Source organism: Dermacentor andersoni, chromosome 9 (genome assembly GCF_023375885.2).
Source record: "Dermacentor andersoni chromosome 9, qqDerAnde1_hic_scaffold, whole genome shotgun sequence".
Lineage (NCBI taxonomy): Eukaryota > Metazoa > Arthropoda > Arachnida > Ixodida > Ixodidae > Dermacentor > Dermacentor andersoni.
This window is the reverse complement of record NC_092822.1, coordinates 100,999,079-101,019,324: the sequence shown is the minus strand read 5'-3', so window position 1 is coordinate 101,019,324 and position 20,246 is coordinate 100,999,079. Positions and strand designations below refer to the sequence as shown.

Here is a 20,246-nt window from a genome sequence, read left to right as displayed (position 1 = left end):
CGCGGATCTTGCAAATACATTATTATTTAGAGACACTACAATAGAGTTAATATGCAAAGTTTTTGAAGAATGGAATACCATAAATGTTGTCTCAGATGGGTTAATGGTTCGCTTGTTTTTTACGCACCATGAATGAACATTCACTAGGTCAGCATTAAGTTTATCTAGCAATGCGAATAAATTTTTATCTGATGCGAAAACAGTGGTGTCATCAGCATAAAGAAGGCAGTGCGCATGTGTTAATATTTCTGGCAAGTCATTAATGAATATGAGAAATAAAAGTGGCCCAAGTATTGATCCCTGAGGGACGCCTGTATTTACAGTTTTTGATGAGGAGAAGACACCATTAACTTCGACTATATATTGTTGGTCAATTAGGTAGTTGCGAATTATTTGTAAAGGCGGCTCAGAAATGCCATACGATTAAAGTTTACTTAAAAGAATACAATGGTTAATTGTATCAAACACCTTAGTGAAATCAACAAAGAGAGCACTGACTAAGAGGCCTTGATCGATGGCTAATTTAACCCTCTCAGTAAAAGTAATAAGCGGTAATTCAGTTGAAAAATTGTCACGAAAACCAAATTGATCAGGAGTTAAAAGATTAAATTTGGATAAGTATTTAGTTAAGCGATTATGTATTAGTTTTTCGATGACCTTACTAAAGAAAGACAAAATGCAGATAGGACGATAATTACTCATGCACTTATGGCCACCTTTCTTAAATACTGGGATTATTTTACCTGTCTTGAAACGATTAGGAAAGATGCCATCTATAAATAATCTGTTTCCTATATGGGCTAACGCAGGTGAGATTTCATTAGACACAAGCTTAATGCTAGAGGGGCATATCAAGTCGAGGTCCGGACCGGTTGTTTTAAAAGAATTGATAATGTTACATACTTCTAGCGATGTTGTGGGGAACAGGTAAAACGGATGCGAACGGCGCGGAAAACTAAGCAATGTTGAATCAGGCTGACTACCGTCTGCAATACTAAAATGGTCACTGAAAACGTTAGCTATATCTTGAGGGTCAGTAATACTAGCACAATCGTGGTTCACACACGATATGTGATTTTTAGTTGTACTGATGTTTAAGAATTCTTTAATAACCTGCCAGTTTCGTCTGGTATCACTTCCATTTTTTAAATTTTATTTTTGCAGTAATTACGCTTGGCATTTTTTCAAGCTAGAGCTCAGGCTCAAGCTAAAGCTTGAGCTTCGGCAATGTTAAAGTCTGTGTAGGTGCTACTAGACATTTCGCTACTATTAGTGCTGTAGCTGAATTTCCGCCACCATCAACTCCTCTCAAATAAGCACATGCTCCATAAGCCTTCAGGCTGCCATTAACGAATATATGCAGTTGTGCCTTCTCGGCTGCTCCATATAGCCCATCTCTCAGGCAGTGCGGGGCATTGATGAAGCCAAGCTGGATTATGTCTGTGCACCATGCTGTCCATGATGTTGTGATCTCCTCTGGTAACTCGTCATCCCAGGACTGGCCTAAAACCCACAAGCATTGAAACAAAAGCTTTGCAGTGACGGTGAAACATGACAGAATACCAAGAGGGCCAAAAATTCACGAAGCAGTCTTTAGTAGTGTACATTTTTTGTCGGGCTGAGCTGAGGCTAAATACCGGGCCACAGATTTGGAAGACAATTCGAAGTAATCAGTTTCTGTATCTTATTGCATTCCCAAAACAGTAGTTGATTCCCTTGATGCACCTTCCACTTGCTCCTCCTGGTTGTCGAAAATGTTTTGTAGTTGCTGATTATTGGTCTTCCATTTTCTGAGCTTCACTATTACATCTCTCAACATTGCCTTCGATCGCTCATAGATGCTCAGACCTTCTTTGAATGTCTCCATACCCACCAGTAAATCGTCTACATAAAAGGCCTTCTTCAGAAGTGAGCGCTTTATCCTCACAAGCATTGTCCAAGTGGTGATGAATGGTTGCCATGAGCAAGAAAGGGCCTGATGTTGATCCAAATGGTACCCGGGTCATGCGCCATTCAACAATATTACCGTTTTAGCTGACCGGAATGGCATCAAACTAGAGAAACCAGAATGCATCTAGGTCGGTCTCCTGTATCTCGATTTGTAAGAATGTCTTCTCTATATCAGAGTTGATGGTGATCGGGAACCATCAAAAGCAAAGTAGTACTTGTGGCAACTCTAGATTTAGGTTGAACCCTTTATCCAGGCAGTCGTTGAGACATGGGAAGCCTTGAGCGTGTGATGATGCATCAAACACGACCCGGAGCTGAGTGGTCAGCAATTCCTTTCTTATAACTCCTTGATGTGGCATATAATAGGTGGCCCGATCAATAGGAACATTCTTAGGTACCACTTCAGCACGACCTAGCTCAAGGTATTGCCAGATGACAGTGTTGTATCGCTCCAATAATTCTTCATTCATTGATAGCCTCCTAGCCAGTTTTTGTAGACATGTGAACACAGTATCATGGTTGCTTCCAAGTAGCTGTTTCTAATCGTCCTTCCAAGGCAGAGCCACAGTGTATTGGCCATTTTTCTTGCAAATTCTCCCTTGGAAATGTGCAACGGACTCATGTGAGGCACATTCACTAGAATCTGCAATACCCATTGCTTCCAGCTGCCAGAATGACTGGAGAATCTGTGAGGTTATTTCATCCTTACAAATCGTTTCCACTCGCAGAACGCAGACCGTCAGGTTAGTGTTGCAGTCAAAAAAGGCTTTGTGGAGACGGGGCCTTTGCAGTGTCCATGCCAACACCTTGTTGATTGTGACCAATCCTGGAATTTGTATGCTCCTTACAATTTCTCCCGTCATGATTTTCCAAAGATGGTCTGCTCCAATCAACAAGTTGAGGCCGTTTTCTGTTTCCGCTTCAAGAAATTTATTTTCATCACCAAGACATTTTCCTTCAAATCTCAACTTCTGAATGAAGTTATCAGCTTTTGGCGGGGCAATGTCGTGATAGACAACTGGAACCACTATTTCTTGAACGATATGGATGCCAGAACAGTGTTGGCTTTGCACTGGTACTTCAATGTTTCATACTTCAGCAGCACTTGGGGATGCATTCCCAAACATGAATGCAATTCGGGTTCCTCCCAGTACATGCAGTTGCAGTTTTAGAGTGAGGTCTTGTGTGATGATCTCTGACTGCCTCCATCCAGAATCCCTCTGATGTATCTTGACTTGTTATTTTTAATGACAAAGGTGCGAAAAGTCTCCAGGTACACATCTCTGTCCATCTTTGCGCAAACATTTATAGAATCTCTGTCACATAGCATTACTGATTTCGACGAAACTATCCCTGCTGTGCTACCTGAAGCCTCTGCTAGCCGCGAAGTTTTTTGCTGTAGTGTCTTCCTTTCTGTAGTTAGGGTCACACATACTTAGACGTGTCTTTCATCACAAGCTGAGCACGTGAGTTTGACGTGGCATGACCATGCCTGGTGGCCTCGTGATGTACATCTATAACAGCGGTTGTCCTTGGCTAGTTTCTCTATTTTAGAAACAAGAGAGAGGCTGGAATCACAGGCGCATGCGCCATGCTTCTTTGATTGACAGGAAAAATACTCGCACCAGCTGTATGACACACTGTGCAGTACAGAAGTAATGCTGCTACCTAGAGATCTCTCTTAGCACAGTCATCAACAAGTCATTGTGACGATTGGCTGCACTGTTCTCAACTTTCTAACTAAATATGTATGAACAGGAGCAGTGTTATTAAATCTGCTTCTGATATTGCAGCTGCCAGTGCTGGCTCCGAGAGGTTCGTATCAGACCCATGTTCTCTTATACTGAATCCCAATGGCGGAGTTGAAGCAAGTTTTTCTGCTTGTTTCGGAGCAAGTTTATTCCAATGACAGAGCGAGGCCGACAGTAGTGTTCCAATGAGAGAGTCGGAGTGGATTCAGAGCGGGAGTCACTCTGTGGAGCAGAAAAAGATGCTCCGCCAAAATCGGCAGAGTGGACCGGAACTCGGCGTGACGTATTTCCTTTACCACGTTTGTCTGTTGGGAGGCGCCATCGGTCGCGACTCGCGAGGAAGCAAAAGCTGCTGCACGTTAGACGAGATGTCCATTCCGCACTTTTAAATAAACAACAAGTGAACGGCGCTGAAGAGACAAGTGACCGGTGCGGTGGTGCTGGGAGCAAACAGCGGAAGGAAATGACAACATGCAAGGGATCCTGGGTAACTCGGCGATAGAAGTTCCGCTTCCGCCTTGCTCCGGTGGCGCAGGTTGTGTTCCACTCGCGGATTTGGAGGCATTCCTCTACGCCAGAGTCGAGTGCTTGCTCGCGGAGTTTGTCGGCTGCTCCGACTCCGCCATTGGAATTCAACATTAAAGTCTGGCTCCTCTTTCCTCGCGTACATGCTAGAAGGATCTCATATGGTAATGCGTTCAGTAGAATATCAATCAGCATTGCAGAAAAACTGAGAACAGGTACGTTCAATGCAGTCAGACAGTGGATGTTTAGTTGCACAGCATCATAATGTTGCCAGAAGCCTCGTATGTCGCCTCCCTACTCTCATGAGGTAGATTGCGAAGTGCTGACAAATGGTGCTGCTCTATCCTTTTACGATTGCCAAAATGTTCTTTGAGAAGTTCTACAGCCTCTGCGTAGTGAGTTTTGGAAGTCAGTAAACCGGCGATGATGGCTGCCACTTCCCCCGCAAGATAATGCCATAAACAAAAAACTTTGTTATTTTGGCAAAGCGTCGTTCAAATGAACAGTCTGTTCGAACTGCTTCCAGAAGGCTGCCCATTTGTGAATGTCACCTCTAAATGTTGGCATATCAAGATTTGGAAGCCTTGGGCCAATAGCATCAGGAACTGTCAGGGTTGCATTCGGAGGAGCAGACTCTGCTGTACTGTCGATGCATTCCAAAGTGACGATCTTGCAGCGAATCTCAGCAAGCATGCTGATAGCTTGATCGTTATACTCTGCAGTAGTTATGTATTCTGCTTTGAGCTCATCATCGGCAATGTGCTCTTCGAGTGCATTGTTAAGCTTTGAGGGTTCGTTGTTGCTAGCAAATAGATGGTAAAAAATACCTGAAAGCTTGGGCTTGTCCACGGTAGGATCTGTCAGTAGCAACCGAGCTTCCTGCAGAATCTTTGTATTCTATGCTCATCGAGCCGAGCGCTTGGTCTTGAGAGAATCCATCTGATTAGCTCTTGATATAAAGGTCTGGTCTCCGGCTGATCATGAATAATGCGTTATCCAGTCAGTCCTCAGCACCCACAGTGCGAAGCGGTGGAGTAGAAGGTCCCTGGAGATGTGCAATAAAAGAAATGAGTCTGCACAGAGGCTTCCGGCACCAAAATGTAGAATACTAACGAGACGCAAAGAAACCAGACAGAGAGCTATTCATCATTCCAACTTCTCTCGCAGGGCCCGCTTGCCTTCGTTTATTCCTCTTTTTCTACAGGTGCTGTGTATTAGAGATATTAATCTTTTACAAAAGTGTTGCTTGTCTATCAGTTTCTCTATTAGACTACGTCCTACTGACCTTGTACAGATTGTTGGTCTGTTATACAACATGCATTGTTGGATTCTGTTGCTCCTGTTTGCTGCTTGTTCAATGTGAGGGTGAAAGTTTATGAAAAATTAAGACTATATAGGGGACTGCTTGCTTGCATAGAGAGGCGTTTTTAATTATTTGTTCAATCGTTAAAAATTCCGCTGAACAAATGTGCAGCACACTGCATTCGCATGTTTGTATTAGTTTCAGCGCACTAAGCTAGTGAAGCTGGCACCTGTCTCTCAGCGACATACACGAAAGCGACACGCGACTGCATGGTTGTGCCAATTTTGATTCACTGACGACATTGCATAACTAGGCCTCTCTTCAGTCTCGTCACGATAAGTGGTTGAGGAAACAGCTAGTGTTCATAGCACATCTAATACTTTCCCCCCCCCCCCCAAAAAAAAAGAGCACAATGAACAACCAGCCATAATCTGCAAGGCAGAGTCATGGTGCCCGGTGAGCTTACGAACGATGGTGCAATAGCGGCAACATTTGTTTACCGCTGAAGTTTCGTTAGCCCCAAATATTTTGTCAAAGTGCACATATAGTAGTGTTAAACTTGCAACCCAAATTGATAACTTTATAATGCATATAAAAGGCCGTAATATTTACTGACACCAAAGAACAGTATTGCAGCAAAGGTAACACGGTGGGCGAGAATGCAAAACTGCGACCGTAGTTAGCTGTAGTTGCGCACAGCACATGTGCATTGGCGGCTGCCATGTCAAGGCAAGGCGAGGCATGCATGATTTTTAGTGAATGAACGATGTGTTTTTAAAGAATCTGAGGTATTGGCACGGCACCTCTGCAATCTTATTCGTGAAGTACTATATTTTGATAGTTCCATCTATCAATGCTGTGTGACTTCAAAACAATGGAAGGCTACTGTTTTTACCCCTTTGCTTCGCGGCTTTGTGGATCTATCAGCGTGCATCGACATGAAGAGTTTTCCCCAACATTGATTCTACCATTTGGAAGTAATTATTCTACTTATTTCTTCTATAGTACAGTATAAAGTTTTTTTTTTATTCTAACGGCAGATTTGTTCAGTACAGTGTCATTGGGTCGACTGTTGTGTGCACTGCAGCAATAACATGCTTGTTTCTGACCATGCTGTGCAAGAGTTCTGCCTAGAGTTGTTCCTTATCTGCCTACAGCTTTGATGTAATGCACAGAATATTTTATGTTGATTTTGTGGGCTTTTAATTGTTTTGTCGTGTCAGGTTGCATCATTTTTTATTATGATAAACATTTCGAGCTAAGCATATCACACTTTGTTTTAAAGCTAGTTTGGTAATTGTGAGGGCACATTACTTCAATTTAGAAGCATATATTCCCAGCCTAAACATTTAGTGGTAGGACAAGCAACCCTACTTTAAATTTTGCTATACGTATGTTTCTGCCCAGGTTTGCTTAACCTCTCCCTCAAAAGGACGTCCTCTGGTCAAGGTGGTGAACTTAAAGCTCTCGCAATCAAGATTGCTGACCTGAAGAAGATCTCGAAAAAGGAATGAATGAATGTGTGGTTTTTATTGGCACAAGGGCCAGGTATGGCCAAAGAGCGCCATGCAAGTGTTAGTGATTTCGCAGTGGAGTGATGGGTTCTATGAAGTTGATGTGACGTGGCTGTAAAGGGGCCTAAAATATAGTCACTGTAAAGTGCGTAAACTGTAAGTGTAATAAAATTATGGCGATGACAAATGACGTGTACTATGAGCATTAAGGTGCCTTTCAAAATAATGATACAATATAAAAAATGCATAAGTTTCTAAATTTCACTAGAGCACCATGGCCTCGTTAGAGCCCTTGAGACGCAAGGGCCTCGAGGCATGTGCTATATAAGACAACTATCACAGCGGCATCCTCTGGGAAGAGGATGCGCTACGAATTTATTGGGCTCATAACATGTAGGACAAACTCATTTAAAAATTGAGGAATACTTTGGTGTTGAAAAATGGTTCTTTACCAAGAAACATAGCTGGGTGAAGAGGTATGCAATAACGATATGCAAGAGAACAATGTTTCTTTCTTTCAGATTCGGCTTTGTGACACTCTAAGAGGACGTGGAGGACGGTCAGCCTCTCACCACATCGACCACAGGTTGGCGGTTCATTTCCAGTAAGCAGAAAATTGTGAGTACCAAATGTGTGCCCTATTCGGAGGTGGAAAAATAGGACATCTGTTCGCCGTGATTTTGGAGGGGAGGGCCAAAAACCTAACTGTGGCTTTATAACGTGCAGTTTATTATTTATTTCTGCGTTCCACATGCATTGCCAGTGTTGTTGCAGTTACTTGCACAAGAAAAGCTTCAGATCTGTGACAGGGACAGCAGCTGCAGGAAAAGTGTTTAGTGATGTGACTGATGTGGCCATTTTATCAGCCAGTACATTACCTTCGATACCTCTATGGCCAGGTACCCAGCATATTACTACATGTATATGTGATAGATAAACACTGCATAAGAGGGAGTAAAGTTCAATGAAAACAGGATTTTTATGCTTTTGTAACGAAATTAATGCTTTTACGAGACTTAGCGAGTCTGTGTATACAATTGCTCTGTTGAGTTTTAATTTCTGTATGTTTTACTGCAGACAGTACTGCATAGGCTTCTGCAGTGAAGATATTTGTTTGCGGGTTCAATAAGTCAGATTTAGAGACAGAGGGATCAACAGCAGCACAAGATACACCAGCATGTGATTTTGACGCGTCTGTGTAGAATTCGGAGCAGCTGTACTTCGATTGAAGTTCACGGAAATGCATAGCGATTTCGAGGTCAGGTGCGTGCTTTGTGACCTCTACAAAGGATACGTCACAGTCTATCACCTGCCACTCTCAGGGCGGTAATAGCTTAGCTGGAGGCATTAGGCGATGTTCGAGAACTGGGACATCCATTTCCGTGCTAAGTTCTCTTGCATGCATTGAGAAAGGAAGTCTCATAGAGGGTTTATTACAGAAAAGTGTTTCACACGTCAAGTCAACAGTTTTGAAACACGGATGTTCTTTATTGGAGCGCACATTGAGAAAATAGGTAAAGCTGATGTACATTCTCTGAAAATGTAGTGACCACTCGTCTGACTCTGCAACTTTCGACCGGGCTTGTTCTAAATGCGCCAGTGGCCAGGCGGATACCCAGATGATGAACAGGGTCTAACATCTTTAGCGCGCTCGGTGCAGCAGAGTGATATACTACAGCACCATAATCTAATCGTGATCAAACTAGGCTCCTGTAAAGATTCAACAGGCACCTCCTGTAGCTACCCCATGCAGTGTGGGATAGAACTTTAAGTAAGTTCATGGTTTTTAGACTTTTCTTTAAGACATTTTATGTGTGAAATGAAAGTGAGCATGGAGTCGAGAATAACACCTAGAAATTTGTGCTCTTTGTTCAAGGGAATTTGTTGTCCACCCAGTTCTACACAGGGATCAGGTACCTGGCCTCTCCTTCTTGTGAAGAGAACACAAGAACTTCTGTGCGGATCGATTTTAAATCCATTTTGGTCTGCCCACTTGGACACCTTGTTTAGGCTCTGCTGTACCTGTCTTTCACACACTGTAAGGTTGCAGGATTTGAAACCTCTTTGTACATCGTCTACATAGACAGAATAAAAAATAGCTGGTGGCAGTGAGAAACGAAGTGTGTTCATCTTGACGATAAAGAGTGCAACTGAGCACTCCTCCCTGGGATACACCAGTTTCTTGTATAAAAGGTCGCGATAATATGTTGCCGATTTTCACGTGGAAGATACAATTTGACAAATAGCTTTCAATTGTGTTCAGCATATTTCCACGGATGCCCAATCCCGACAAGTCTCACAAGATCCCGTAACGCCATGCTGTGTCATACGCCTTCTCTATGACGAGGAATATTGGTAGGAAAAATTGTTTATGAACAAATGCATCACGGATATTTCCTTCAATGCACACAAGGTGATCGGTTGTCGATCGTCCTTCTCTGAAGCCACACTGATTGGGATCGAGCATATTGGCGAGTTCAAGGAAATGTATGAGTCTACGATTAACCATGTTTTCGAAAAGCTTACAGAGACAATTTGTAAGAGCTATCGGACGGTAACTTGCAGCCGAGGAAGGGTTTTTACCCTGCTTAAGAACAGGAACCACAATCGCTTCTTTCCATGTGGATGGGAGGTATCCTGCAGCCCAAATAGTGTTGAAAAGTGTGAGTAGTGTAACTTGTGTGTCAGTATGCAGGTTTCTGATCATGTCATACATGACTCTGTCAGGTCCCGGTGCAGTGCTCTTGCATGTGTTCAATGCAGCTCTCAACTCGGCGATACTGAAAGGCCGGTTATAGGGTTCATTCTGTCTCGATTTTCTTATTATTGGCTTACATTCTTCTGTTTGTTTGTATTTGAGAAAAGATTTTGAATAATTCGTTGAACTTGACACGCTCTCAAAATGCTCCCCAAGTGAATCTGCCTGGTCTTGCAGGGTATCGCCTTGTGTGTTTACCAAAGGGAGGGAATATGTCTGTCACCCTTTAATCCTATTAAGGGGGGATGTGGTGATTAAAAGTTATCATTACTTACTTATGAACCAAACTTGATAAAAACTGGCACGCTTATTTAGTTTCTTCTCCTGATTCTAAAAATGCAGTTATTTTTTCTGTAGGTTCATTATTTTGTTACCTAATTAAGAAAACAATGTCTTTTACAATGTCTTTTGTTCTTACAATAGACAAATAACCGCTGCACAAAAATAGACAACTGACATATGGTCCAATAGCAGAAAGCACAAGCTTCCCAACATTGAAAGAACTTTTATGATTGGATCAATATTTCCTACTTTATAGTGCACTGAACTCCATTGTTTTGAACATGGCCATGCATTAGTCACACAAAAGACAAATTTTAAAAACTTTAAACAAAGAAACTTGAAAGACTGCTTTCTATGTTTGGTGCTCCAAACATCTAGCTTCATGCTACAAAAAAATTAATATTGTATCTATGATAGCTACTGATATATCACAGTAAATGTCTTGCTGGGTGTGCAAAATTAGTATTTCGAGAAAATCAAGAAAACAAATAAATGTCACATTTAATTGTGATGAGTAACAAATGTGTGCACATACACATTCCCAAAACATTAGTAGGCTCTGCGGCATAGTCAGTTTGGGCATTAGTACCTCTGTGGTGCTTTTTGAATAAGCACTGCACATTTTCTGCGATGCACGCTTGTGTTCAGATGTGGCTGATCGGTGCTGCTCTTTTTCCTCCATGCGATGCATACACTTTTCGCCAGGGTTCATCGAGAGTTCTTGCAAAATGCTTGCCGAGGTTCTCCTGTAGCCAGCATTGAATTTCATCACTGCATCCGCCACTGCAGCCTCAACGCTGAAGAGTGACGCGTGCCGCTCCTTCGGTGCGAGCGCCCATATTAGCGAGTGCAGGCTTTCGTTGTTGTTTTGTGTTTTGCCTCGCTGGCAACGTTCAAGCAGCATCTTGTCAGAGAGCCGTTGGTAGATTGGCAGTAACGCCTTGCTTACAGGAGTAGGTAAATTGTAGCGGTGCTTCGGCACAGGTTGACGTTTGGCCTTTGCAGCATTTTGCCGGCACCAGGAATCGGAACGTTCTGGACAAAGGCTGTGATTCGAGATGACATCATTTGATGTTACGTGATAGTAGCTTGCCATCATGGCCTTCTCCATGGCTTCAATGTCACCAGTGTGGGATTTCAGAGCCCATCCATAATAAGAGCTCAATTTGTTGACCAAATCTCCAGTCAACCTTCCTCTTCCACCAAGTGGCTCTGAGCCAGGCCCCTTGTGCTTTGACAGGGCATTACGTAGGGCTGTCCCCATCCTCTTATGGACATGGTTGACACAATCCTCTTGGTCAACTTCTATAAAGCCATATACTTTGGCCTCCTTTAGGGCCAAGAAAGTACGGCTGTCACCATCTGTCAGCACAGCTGTGTTATCTTAGCCCGTACTTTTCCAGCGATCTTTTGAATAAAATGAGGCCAGCCTCCACCTTCATTTCACCAGCCTTCTTATCCGTATTTTTCTGACACTCATTACTGGCTTTCCATTCATCATATGAAGGGTCACCAACTTTTGGTCCACGCTGACAACCGGCACAAAAGTTGCTCAGCACAACGTAGTCCAGGACAAGTCCCGTAAAAAGTTCGATGACGGCACCGAACACCAATGTGCGAACTGTGCCCGCAAGTCATCCAAGACCCGTCGTACGATACAGCAACGTTGCCTGGGTTGCCGAAGTTTAATTGGCTGTAAAGCTGCCGGACTGGCTTCGCACCTTCTCTTGTAATCGTCTCAGCTGCATGGGTCGCGGCAGGTGTCAACTTCATTTTGACATACCCCTGCCACGTTTTCGTATGCAGCCCGCGGTGCGATATATTCATTGTTGCGAAAATATCATTGAATGCAGTATGCCGATTGCCGGTGCTTTGCATCGCGTGCGCAGCCAGAATATTAATGGTAAACAGATTCACTTTCTGAGTCCCATTCACACGCGGCGAGCTCCACGCTGATGCTTTGTCGCTGCATTTCGAGCATATGAGCACCAGACTTATTGCAAGGCCATATTCGCGCTCCTTCCGGCTGATTTTCGCGCTACCGCCGCATGTATTACAGTTCATATGCTCCAGCAGTGCGTTCACCGATTCCAGGAACACCACGGTGAAAACAGTATCGTCAAGTGGGCCGGCGGCGACATCGCTAGCGGACAAGATCTCCGAATTATGGTTCACTGCTGCAGTTGACGTGAGCTCTTGTAGTTTCTCGTCGGATGTCCTGTCGATTAGCTCCAAATCTGAAGCCGTCAGCCTAACGGTGTCACGATGGATGCGGCTGGCGTTTTCGTCGCACCTACTCGTTGTCGCACCACTTACACCAAGCACTCGGTCAGCTCCATTAGTTTCGTCGCTTGACGCCGTTGGTCGTTCGTCGTCAACGACTTGCGCATGATGCGGTGGGGCATTTTTTGAAGTTGTTGAGCATGGACTTCTTCCTTTTCTTTCCATACTTGTGCTTAGAGTCAAACTTTCGGTGCGGAGGAGGCATCGTCGTGCGTACTCACACAACAGTCGTATCGAACATTCGTCTCGCCCGCGCCTCTGCTGCGGCTAGCAGATAGCTCGGGAGTGCGCCCAGCCAATCACGTGGCGTTATCTCGTCACGTGCAGGCGACAGCGAATGAGAATGCACGTTTCATCTATTTTTGCTGCCAGTTTTCGTATTGAACCAGCAAGCCTAACAAAGTGGCAGCGCGCGATATTTGAAGCCGAAACCGCGTTCTTTCAAATGAGACCAAGATGGCCGCCCTCAAGGCACTTGTACATGAGCGCGACGTCATTGAATGTGTGTCGTTTTAGCGTCGACACACGCAAAAATCAGGAGACCTATCTGTTTTTAGGTTGTTCGTATGGCTGAAATATGACCTTAGGAGACTGGAAACTTGGCAGATAGGGAGAATAATAGATGTAGATTAGAGAAATGCTATTTTCCAAAATTAGTTTTTTTAAGGTATTTTGGGTCTAAAGACCCGTCCTTAAACCTGTTCCAGACTTTGGCCTCATCTGCAAATGAGTTTATACTTGATGAAAGCTTCTGCCAACTTTCTCTTCTGGCCTATTGGAGGGTTCTCCTGCCTTGGGACTTTACTTTCTTAAAGTTAACAAGATTCTCCGCAGCGGGAGGGGCGCGTAGCAACCCCCAAGCTTTGTTCTGTTTTTTCCGTGCGATCCTAAAATCGTCGTTCCACCACGGGACACGCCGTTTGCACGCCAAGCCATTTACTTCTGATATGCATTTAGATGCGGCATCTATTATGAAGGCTGCAAAAACTCCACTGCAGCATCAACTTCAAATGAAGACATGTCAGCCCAAGAGATACTAGTAAGAGTTCAAAATTTCTCCCAATCAGCTGTCTCAATCTTCCACCTAGGAGTTTGTGGTGGATATTCGTTTTCTTTAGATGATCTTAGCAGTAGGGGGAAGTGGTCGCTCCCGTAAGGATTGTTGATAACTTCCCATTCGAGTTCAGGCAGTATACATGGGGAAACTAGGCTAAGATCAATTGAAGAAAAGGTTCTGTTTGCAAGACAGTAATATGTGGGTGCCTTCTTATTCAGCAGACATGCACCGGAAGAAAAAAAGAACTTTTAAACGAGACGACCTTGCGCATCGTTACGAGAGTCTCCCAACAAGCTACTGTCTGCATTGAAATCGCCAAGAACAACATAAGGTTCTGGCAATTGATCTATAAAGGACTGAAATTCATGTTTGTTTAATTGGTAATGCGGGGATATGTAAAGCGAGCAAATGGTGATGAGTTTGTTTAGGAGAACAGCTCGAATCGCCCCTGCTTCGAGGGACGTTTGTACCTGCAAACGTTGACACGCTATGCTTTTATGAATAACAATGGCAATGCCGCCCGATGATGTGACAGCATCATTGCGATCTTTGCGAAATGTAACATACTGTAGGAGAAAGCTTTTGTGTTTCGTTTTTAAGTGTGTTTCATGTAAACACAGCACTTTTGGATTGTGTTTGTGGATAAGTTCTTACACATCGTCAAGATTTCTAAGAAGACCTCTGACATTCCATTGAATAATTTGTGTATCCATATTTAAAGTAAATTAGTGCTGTGTGTATGGAAACAGAAGTGATGCCTTAGATTACAGAGCTCTTTCGAGGCCCTGTAATGGGGGTTTTGCCCTTCGTTCGAGGGAGCCTCGCCGCTCCTTAGGCGCTTGGCGCGTTAAGGATAGGTGTAGTGTCCACTGCCTCTTGTGAGGCGCCGGACACGTGCTCTTGCGTGCGAGAAGTTTTCCGAGTGAGTCCTGCCTCCGAAGGCAAGACCCTTGCGCCTACCAGCTTGGAGGTCGATGGGGCTCCCTGAGGGATTTCGCTGCGCCAGCTTTTGCCAGCGCTGGAAGGGGCCGGGGAGGTTGGGGCAGCCTCGGCTGCACCCACCTTCGGGGTAGATGGCCCCGTCTGCTGGGCTGGCGTAGCAGTGCTAGCTGCAGCCGCCGGGGGGGTGGATGGCATCAATGCCACCTCACTGGGTGTGGGTTGGACAGCCCCGGAAACCGTTATGGCGCTGCCCCCTGACGCGCCACATCGGCAAAGGTGTTTTTTGGCAGGAAGGATACCCGCCTGCGTGCCTCTTTGAAACTTGTTTTCTTTTACTTTAATGGTAACTATTTCCTTTTCTTTCTTCCACGATGGGCACGACCGTGAGTATGCAGCATGCTCCCCATCACAGCTTACACAGCGGAGAGAGTTTACACAAGATTCAGAAGTGTGCTCATGAGCACTGCATTTCGCGCAGGTTTGGCGGCCTCGGCAGCTCTGTGAACTGTGACCGAAACGCTGGCATTTGAAGCATCACAGGGGATTAGGGATGTATGGCCGAACACGGAGCTTGATATACCTGGCCTCGATGGACTCGGGCAGAACACTTGTGCCAAAAGTAAGTATCAGGTGTTTTGTCTGTATTTCCTTATTGTCACGCCTCATCTTAATTCGTTCAACGATGATGACGTTCTGCTCACTGAAGCCCTCCAGGAGTTCTGCTTCAGTCAGCTCCAAGAGATCATCATCGTAGACTACACCACGGGTGATATTCATAGTACGATGCGGAGTTACTGTTACTTTGGCGTCGCCAAATGATACAAGATCGGGTAGCTTTTCATATTGCTTCTGGTTGCGGAGCTCCAAGAGGAGATCACCGCTTACCATTCTGGATGCTTTGTAACCTGTACCAAAAACTTGGGTGAGAGACTTAGATACGAGGAATGGTGAGATTGTTCGCATGGGTTTGTCGGGTTGTTTGGAGTGGATGACATGGAAGCGAGGGAAAGTTTCTTTTTGACGGGCAAAAAATTCTAAGACATCATCGGTGCGCCCCTCTTCAGGGAGCAATCAGATAGTGGGGGAAAGGAAGTAGCCATAGGAAATTGTAATTTCGGCAGTAAAGCCAGCCACCCATCGTGGAGTCCTACAAGTGGATGCTGCAGGGCCGGTGAAACATGGCCTGCAAACACCAGCTGTACATTACCACTATAACCACTCCCTGGAAAAATTGGAAAAGGAAGCCAGAAGACAGGAATGGTGGAAAGTAAGGGAAAGACGAAGGTTGTAGGGAGAGAGAGACAGGAAAAGGCAACTACCGATGTCCCCTGGGAGGGTCGGTCCGGGGGTGCCGTCTACGTGAAGCAGAGGCCAAAGAGGTGTGTTGCCTCCGCCGGGGGGCCTTATAGGTCCGAACACCCGACATTGGCTCAACCTCCAGGATCCCCCTTTCCCCGGACACGGCTAAGCCGCGTACGGGGAAAGATGCGGGAGGGTCCAACCCTCGTGTGCTCGGGTACGTGTCACAACACACCAAACGCCTGCTGACGCAGACGCCCCTGCGGGGCTCCAAAGAGGAATCTGTAAATATACATGCTATGCTGATAAATGCTTCTAGGAATTTTAGCACCTATGCCTGTTTTTCATTCTGTATCTGGTGCATTGCTACCTTTTCTTTCACGCCAATAAACGTATTAGACCAACACACCAAAAGACTTATTCGACTAATACCCTAATAGGCCTATTGGACTAACAGACCAATACACCAACAGATCTGTTAGACTAATACACTAATAGACCTAATAGACTGCATTAGTGTCAATAACCTCATAGGCTATTAGTTCTTTTATTAGGATTTTTGCTAGGGATATACCTGTCATTACCATTCTTTCTTCTACAAGCATCTAACATTGCTTTCATCCACATGACATTTTTGCATCAATGTTTCCGGATGTGTATCACCGTTCTGGTGTCTGTATTTCGGCACAGCTTGTAAGCAGTGTAGTGCCTAAACAAATAGCACAAGTACTGAAAGCTGGGCGAGTTGGTAATTGTTCGTATTAACTGCGAAGAGAATATACAACACAAGAAGTGTTGTCTGTTCTTTTCTTAGTCCCTGTAATGTTGCACAGTTAATACAAACCTAAACAAATACATTGCATGAGATTAAAGTTGTGACCTGTGCAGTGCATAAACACTGCGAAATGTGTTGCATTGAATAGAAGTAAACGTAAATGTATGAACCAGATTTAGTTGCATAAAAGTTAATTAACCACTTTCCTAAAGCTTTGCTTCACTTAGATTCCAAAATGTGCATCAGATCAGCAAAATTTTCACCTTCGAAAAATCTGTGGGCAAGACAGGACAAGACAAAACAGAAGAGAATAAGGAGACAGGTTAAGGCTTGCAACAGTACCCGAGTAGGGCCAAAATGCATACTGCATTGTTACTGAAGTGACAAAACAGTGTGAAGGAGAAATGCTATGCAAGAAGTTCCACATGCTTTCCTTGTAACCATTCAACTCAGCCACTAAGTTGTAATGGTTATTATAACAAATACTTAGGCAACTAAAAGTATAGCAAATACATGTACATACTGCGAAAAGACACACTGAAGAAATGATAACAGATACTTTCCATTACAACTTATTTCAGGAATACAAGCTGATCAAGACATAAATTTAAATGAACATGTATTCAGACATATTTTAATAAAGCCAAGCACCAACAATGGTGCAAAAGTAAGTCTTCCACAGTTCTCTTTTCTTTTGTTAGCTTCTATCAAAATCTGTGTGATTTCCTTTTCCAGAACAGTTAGATCATAAAGGCAAGAATCTTAAATTTAATATGCAGCACTTCAATGTAAGCATGAAACAAAAGTGCACTGAATGCTCTTTATACTAAGTATTAATCATACATATCCTGGCTCTGTTCTTGTAGCAACCTGTATACATTTCCGGGATGCGATGCTAAGCTTATCATGCATATGATTTTATGGCAATGTTAGTTCAACCTTGGGTTTAGATAGCTGACCCAGATCCTTGCTTCGCCACTGAACACTGATGGCACGTACCTAGGAATGGGAACATTCTTGGCCCAATTGCATGGCATTCGTGAGATTGTGCTTGCGTGTACACTGTAGCCATATTTACCAGTAATACCATATACATTTATTTCTGGTAGAAATAGCTCTTATAGAATTTCGGCTGTTACTAATTGCTAGATGGAAATGAAATAATGCATAAGCGGATCCCCAAGTCCAAATCGAGCAAACCTGCATAGTGCCACCGGGAAAGTGCGTCCATACTTCCGTGACAGTGAGGCAAGCAAAGGCTTGTGACATTTGTGCCACGCTTAGAAATATAGTGTTCAATGTAACCGAACCACGTCGCAACGAACAGGATGAAAAGATGGTTTAGAACCCAAATATTTGTAACATTCTGTTTCGTTTTCCGTTCTTGATCCCTCAGCCCAACAAAGAGCGACGCCAACGTTATACCGGTGCCACACGGCGCCCTTTCGATCACGATCGAGCCCGATCCAGATCGGTATTTCGCGATCGCGACTAGTTCTCTTCCTCCACTTGCGCAAGGAAGAAATTCATTATCAAATGGGCTCGATCGCCTTCGAGAGCGCCCGTGTGACAACGGCAACGTCCGAGCCAATATCGATATGGCAAAACGAATGAAGAAATTAAGTGTATCGTTAAAACATATGACCGCAAAGTTGGAAATCGTAGACCAACAGTAACGAAGATTGTGTATTACAGCCAGAACACCAGTGTAGCAAATAAATATCGGGTGTTTTACAGAGAGGATCAGACCACTGTTATCGTTCAATTAGTAAAATTTCTTAACGCTCTCTTGGCGCATTAATAAAGAACTTAGAAGTAAGTATATCACTCATTTACGGCGAACAGCGGCAACATTACGCTCTCGAACGGTGTCTGGTCGTGTATACAACACGTCGATACACCAGCAACAGTGTTAAAAGCAGTGTTAAACACCAGCAACAACAAAAAGATGTTAAGCGAACCTTTGCAGTGAGGTGATAATTTCAGGTTACCAAGTATACGGCGTGCGCAAACTGCACATTGTCAAATCAGCCAAATACAGAAGCACCGCCGCATATCAGCTTTCTGAGGCGCTCACAACTTCGCGCAATAACAAGCTTTCGGCATTTTACTTGTTCGGCGAAGAGCTGTCTTTTTTATTGTTACTGTTATTTAGCTTGGTCCTGCCTCTAACGAGTAGGTAGGCCAAGTTGCTCCGACACTACTGTATTCTGCAACCATACGTACGAAAGAACTTGGTTTCCAGAGAGTGCATCAGTGGCACATCACCGAGGTCACGGCAATGGGATTATGTTTAGGCGCACTGACAGTGAGAAAACAACTGGAAGCGAAAGACACTTACCAGTTTCCGAGAACTTCAAAGCAAAACCGCATATTTCTGAGCTCCAAGCTTGCTGTGAAATGTTTAAACTGGCACAGAAAACAAGCCACATCGTAAACAAGCCGCGTCCGTTGCCCGCGCCATTTGATGGTGCCGATGCCAGTGGCCCCACCGCGCCGCCACTATTGGGTTTCGAAGTGAACGAACCGACCTGTTGAATGCTCTTTGCTTTTGCCATTACCTTTGAATGTGTGGGTGGTGTGGGTCCCCAGCGGAAATCACTGCCATTTCTAATAGCTGTATCGTGCATGTACGGGTACAATCACTTTAGCAAACGCTTTGATAACATGTGGACATTTTCATTGTTAACGCGCTTTAAGTATAAACCCTATGCAAGCGATTTCTTCCGCGACAAGCGACGCGATGAAAATGGCTGTCGCATTCGCTCGTCACCCAGAAGTCGAACTCCATGCGAGCAACCGCTTCGCGCGGCGTATTTGTCGTACAAAAATCCCTCACGTGACCTGATCCTAGGTGCCTAGGGACAGCATCTTTTAGGGATTTTTGAGAAGGCGTGATGCTGGCGCCGAGCGACGCCGTGGCGTGTTCGTCCTCGGCGCGATCGTTCTCTCGACCGCGCGTTGTTCAACATTGCTGATGTGATTGTGCGTGCGTTGCTTGTGTGTTGGTTGTAGCAGTTGTAGGTTCTGTGTTACTTCGCGGAAAGCCGTGAGTAGTGGCGGTGCGGCAGTGCGGCTTTGGCCTCGGTGAGCTCTGGCAGTACAGAATCTGCGTTGTGTGACCCGTGCTTTCTTGAGAACCCGGCGGTGGTGACAATTGAAATATCGAAGTGGCGAAGTTCTGCGAACTGCGATGTGGCGTCGCCGTGTCCGACTTTGCTTAACAGACATCGAGGGATGTGCTGCTCGCTGCAAGTCATGTAAATGCAACTGCGTCGACCGCCCACTGTTCAGCGCTGAATGTGTGTTTGGTGTGCTGTGCTTGAAACGAGTGGTGCAGCCGTGCAGCGGGGGTGGCGGAGGAGCTGAGTGGCTTAGGGGCTCCGTTTGCGCGTTCACAGGCATGTGCTCCCGTCTTGGTCTCATTAGCGGCTGTCGCGGGATTGTGGTGTGCTAGCTCCTTGCCTAGTATGAAGTTTACGACGCTAACACACAGCATGTTCACGTTTTTCCGCGCTATGTCATTTGCATGACGGCCGAGTTGAAAACAAGACATATGTCTGTGTTCTTTGCGTTTGTGTGTTGTAAATTGCTTTCTGTTGTGGAAGTTCTGGGAGTCTTATTACGCAAAGAGTGCGAACGTAAACAAACACATATGTGTGTCTGAAATTTTGATTTACCCATAATACCCTTTAAGACTGATAAGTGGGCTAGGCGGCGTGTGGGAATCAGCTACCGTATGTTGCGACGCTCTTCCGTGTGGTAGACTGATGCATGGTGCGCGTTTATTTCTGTACTGTTGTAAAA

At 44.6% G+C, this 20,246-nt stretch overlaps 1 long non-coding RNA gene across 2 annotated transcripts in view; it reads right to left on the bottom strand.

Moving 5' to 3' along the window:
- The window catches only part of LOC140213240 (uncharacterized), a 49,893-nt gene extending 30,692 nt beyond the window's left edge, over positions 1-19,201 (bottom strand). The window contains exons 1-2 of one of the 2 annotated variants that reach the window (XR_011890188.1): positions 18,781-19,201; positions 5,054-5,271 (exon numbers count right to left, since the gene is read on the bottom strand). This is a non-coding gene — a long non-coding RNA (uncharacterized lncRNA). The remainder of the gene's footprint in view (positions 1-5,053; positions 5,272-18,780) is intronic. The other variant, XR_011890187.1, reaches the window with a different exon arrangement.
- Between the last annotated feature and the right edge of the window lie 1,045 nt (positions 19,202-20,246).